Source organism: Micrasema longulum, unplaced genomic scaffold (genome assembly GCF_059751315.1).
Source record: "Micrasema longulum isolate JH-2025_06_02 unplaced genomic scaffold, ASM5975131v1 h1tg000824l, whole genome shotgun sequence".
Taxonomy (NCBI): Eukaryota; Metazoa; Arthropoda; class Insecta; order Trichoptera; family Brachycentridae; genus Micrasema; species Micrasema longulum.
The window spans coordinates 825,482-830,765 of NW_028278016.1; the positions used below are offsets into that span (position 1 = coordinate 825,482).

The following is a 5,284-nucleotide window of genomic DNA, read 5'->3' on the forward strand; positions in this document are numbered from 1 at the left end:
ACCCGCGGGACATTCTATCAAGTCGGGACATGAAAATTTATAATTGTGTCATAATACATATCAAACATTAAAAAGATTGAAAATGTGCAACGAATTTTTTTTAAATACCTATATTATAAAAACAATCAAACGCTTTGCACTTACAGCCAATCTGCTAAACAAAATGGATTTTTACCATATCCGAAACTATATCTGAATTATGCTATTCATATAAATGATTAAATAATAAAGAAGACTCTTAACCTACTCTCCAAAATTAATATTAATGTACCCTTTTGCGTGACAAGAAATAAGTATTTATTATATCTGCCAGTATGTAGCACTAACTATGCACAACACTCTTACCTCTATCGTTCTTGCTCAAACTATAATGCTTTTTTTTCATCTACTGATATGCTTAACATACCCCTTAATTTATTTAAAAAAGAAATTAAGACTCATTATTTCTGGCTGCGATACGCTCCCACTTGCAATTTTATGATACTCACGTTTACATACACCTGAACACTTACTTCCACACAAATACACACAAACACACCCTTTAATTGTACCAAAATTTAACATACATGATTTTTATTAGGAAAACTTGCTATCATTCTGTCTTTAAACCGTACCTTTTTTAGTTATTATATCATTGTCAACTGTTTGTTTCTGTAAAATAAATTAATAAATGGTGAAATTGTAAATAATAAAATTAAAAAAACACGTAAGTATCAACTGAAAATGAACGGGTAATGAGCCCTGTTAATGACATATTCTACGTATTAGATTATCAGATAATATTTTCGTCGCTGTTGAAATATCTATAAATTTAGATAAAAATCTAAAAATAATATTTCCACAGTTCCCATAACATTTTTTGCATTATCGCACAACAAATATTTTAGAAAAATGGTCTTTGAAACGAATCATATGTAAATTAACGTGTATAATATTATATTACGCCCATACATACGAGTAGGTATATGGTGAAAGGAAATAGTCTCTGTTGAGATATCTACAAATCCAGATAAAAGTCTAAAAATAAATAAACAAATTATATTTCTACAGCTCCCATACCATTTTGTTGCATTATCGGACAACAAATATTTTTGAAAATGGGCTTTGAAACGAATCATATTTAAATTAACGTGTGTAATTTTATATTACGCCCATACATAAGAGTAGGCATATGGTGAAAGAAAATAGTGACGTATAACGAGGAGAGGAGATCAAGAGTTGGCATGATCAGAAAAATCAATAACGAAGATTATATTTGAATACGATAAGTTTTCGGAGTGTGGAAGAAGCGTAAAATATACTTGTACAAAATAGATATGTTTGGTGTTCAATCCTCTGTTGTTACTTCTTCCTTTCGAAACGGGATTCAGGAAGCATGACCGTGGTCCAAACTTGGACAAAGAACACCACATTTCTCCACTGCCATACAGGGAAACTTGAATAAATTGAAAGCACTGACCTACGTTTCAACTTTTTGTTCATTTTCTGTGACTTGTTTGTAAAAAAAAATACTGTTTTAAATTAGAGTTTTTGTTGACTGATTTTTAAACTATGATTTTTATAAATTGATTACGAATATACGAAACTGAAGAAAAACATAAGACGTTGTAAGAAGTTTCGGGAAAGAAAACACTTAAATTGTCTCTATGTGAAAAACGTATTATACTCGTGAAAGTCGTACAGACAAAATTAAATATTTCAATGAGGACAGTCAAATACTCGTTTGATCATTTTCATTTAGCTCACTATCGACAGCTCTTTTGATTTTTTCCCATATTTATTTTTTATTTTAACAATCGAACCAAAAAACCTCCAAGAATAATATAATAAAAACACAATGTTATTTTAAAACGTTATAAATGCTAGGTTCTCAATATTCTAATCAAGCAATCAACCCTTTTTCATTGTTTTTATTAATACATATAATTATAATAGCCATTGTGATCCAATGGCTTGTGTCGTGGACTTGTTGATTAAAGGTTTGGAATTGATTTATATTTTCTAATGAGTAACAACTCATTTAAAATGGCCTCCAAAATTTAAATAATTCGGTAAATTATAAGAATCTAAGTGTGTAATTAAAAAAACAAAAAATAAATAAAAACTTTTTATTTGCATCGAAATCTTTCACGTGATATGAATTTAGAAATTATTTGCGGTTACCTAACTAAAACCACAGAAATGTTCAAAACTCAAAAATAAAAGAAAGTTTATTTGCACAAAGCACTACTTTTCTTTTTTAATGTTTAGTATATAAGCAACGAAACCATTTGAATTAATAAAGTAAATGCAGTTGTTCTTGTAGTAATCGTGAATAGAAAATCTATAAGAAATGGCGGAAATTAATCCTGAGACGGGATGCATTTACTCTCACAAGGGGATATTACAACTAATATTTGATCGGCCAACAGAGCCAATGATCACACCGAGAGGTGATGATGCAAGGGCGATATTCGACGTTCCTGACTCGTACTTGGACGAACGGATCCGAGAGATTCGCCCAGACATTACGAAGAGATTCGACAATGATAACAGAGAAAAAATTCCAATAAAGAATATCAGCCTTCCTGATATTTCTGTTCCGCAAACAATGGATATGAAGGCTCCATTTAGTTTGTTTAATAATAAGCATATTGAAATGGCCGAGAAACTAATCAAAATATTTATGGACCAAAAAAATATTTCTGATTTGATATGTGTGGCAGCCTACTGTCACGACAGAATGAATCCATACTTGTTCAACTATGCGCTGTCTGTTGCCATTCTCCATAGAAAAGATACCAGAGATGTGACGATTCCTAATTTTCTTCAAATCTTCCCCGGAAAATTTGTTGATAATTCAATATTTGGTGCTGCACGTGCAGAGGCAGCAGTTATTCCTGTTCCTGTTCGTAAACCAATTATTCTTCCAAGAGAATTTACTGCTAATTCCAAAGAACCTGAACAGAAAGTCGCTTACTTCCGTGAAGACATTGGTATCAATCTTCATCATTGGCATTGGCATTTGGTGTATCCGGGAGGTGCGGCCAATCGTACTCTTGTGGCCAAAGATAGACGAGGAGAGCTGTTCTATTACATGCACCAACAAATCATCGCAAGATACAATGCCGAACGTTTTGCTAATGGTCTTCCTCGTGTCATTAGTTTTGATAATTTAAGAGTTGCTATTAAAGAAGGTTACTTCCCAAAACTAACTGCTTTGGTAGCCAGTCACAATTGGCCTGGTAGACAATCTAACACAAAGCTTAGTGATTTAGATCGTGACCGTGTTGTAAAACTTGCCACTCTAGAAACAGCAATAAAAAATATTAAGGATGCTATTGCAAAGGGGTCTGTTGTTAATGGAAGTGGAACTTCAATACCGTTGACGGAAAAAACTGGTGTTGATGTTCTAGGTGACATAATAGAATCATCCCTGTTATCACCAAACCAAACACTTTACGGATCGGTTCATAATCTAGGACACATGGTTATTGCTGGTTGTCATGACCCTGACGGAAGATACTTGGAACCATATGGAGTTATGTCAGATACCGCAACTGCTATGCGAGATCCAGTTTTCTATCGTTGGCATAATTTCGTAAACGACTTATTTGTGTCTCACAAAGACAAACAGCCGAAATATACTGTGCCCCAATTAGAGTTTACGAATGTCTGTGTAACAAGTGTACAAGTCACCATACCAAATAAAGCTGCTAATACTCTCATTACTCACTTGCAACAAAGTGACGTTGATCTTTCTCGTGGGTTGGACTTTACTCCTCGCAGTGCTGTGTTAGTTCGATTTACTCACCTGCAACACGAGGCATTTAATATTGTTGCCGTGGTTAAAAATGCTTCGAAAACCCAATTAGTCGGGTACGCGAGAGTTTTTATCGCTCCTAAGTTTAAGGAAGGTGGAGCTACTATGCCTTTTAACGAACAAAGAAAATTCATGATCGAAATCGACAAATTTAGGGTGACACTTGTACCAGGAAACAATACTATTAAAAAAAGCTCAAATGATTCTTCTGTAACAATCCCATTCGAGAGGACTTTCCGCAGTATAGATGCAAACCGTCCAGCTGACACTGACCCGGCAATTAGCGGATTTAACTTCTGCGGCTGCGGTTGGCCACAACACATGTTGATACCTAAGGGAACCACTGCTGGAATGAAGTTCGACCTGTTCTTTATGGTTTCAAACTATGAAAATGACAAAATTGTTCAGGACGTTACTGGAATTTGCGATGACGCTGACAGTTACTGCGGTATTCAGGATAAAAAGTATCCCGATAAAAAGTCTATGGGCTATCCATTCGACCGCGTTGGAAGAGATGGAGTTGATACTCTCGCGAAGTTCCTTACTCCGAACATGAAGACCCAAGAGATCACCATCAAGTTCGAGGATCGCGTTGTTATTAGAGCTGCTAATCCTATTCCAACAGCTGTTATTAAGGCTGCTGATCCCGTTCGACCCGCTGTTAGTAAGGCTGCTGATCCTGTTCGACCCGTTGTTAGTAAGGCTGCTGATTCTGTTCCAACCGTTGTTACCGCTACAGCTTCTGCAACTTCTGACTAATTCTGCATAATATGAATATCAATGTTGGCTTTGTTTTACATACATGATTGGATTTTAAATAATGTAGTCGTTAATTCTAAATAAACAACTACTGCTTTATAATAATTACGTTTGTTTAAATTTCGCATTTTATTTATCACTGTTTGTCGAGTGCTGTAGTTTTTAGTTTCTTTGCCTTCCATAGTTGAAGTGCCAGGTTAAATTTTTGGCAAGGTCGACGTATGGTATTTATTTAACCAGCCATACATAACCAGACCTGAAGCGAATACGATTAACCTTTCGTTCATGTCACGAGTGATCGAGATACATTGCCTCACGCATCACAAAGTCCGTATAAAGAAATATTGATTATGATTTTATGATTTTGTTATTTATATTTGGTTTTCATCTAATTCAAAATATTTTTTGGAATGATTGATTGATTTCTTATTACCAAATAACATTTTTTCCTTGAGAAATTTGGTCCCCGGAAATAAAACAATCATCTTCAAAATGGACAGAAATTTTACATTAACATTTGGAAGTTTAAAAGGAATACGCTAGACTAGGTGTCATTATTTATGATGCGCAATATTCTGCCCGTTACAAATATTGAAAAAATCCTGAGGCTCTCCCTCGAAGTTGGATGCAAGAAGTATGGCCGTGGAGCTAATTTGGAACAAGATCTAGATAATAATCTCAAAATAAAATCAATACTTATACATCTCCTGCATCTAAACATTG

General features: G+C 34.5%; 1 pseudogene across 1 annotated transcript; it reads left to right on the top strand.

Moving 5' to 3' along the window:
- Positions 1-2,280: 2,280 nt before the first annotated feature.
- LOC148278809 (phenoloxidase 2 pseudogene) lies at positions 2,281-4,663 on the top strand (annotated as a pseudogene). Its single transcript, XR_015823074.1, has one exon. The product of XR_015823074.1 is annotated as a phenoloxidase 2 pseudogene (transcript).
- Positions 4,664-5,284: the final 621 nt, after the last annotated feature.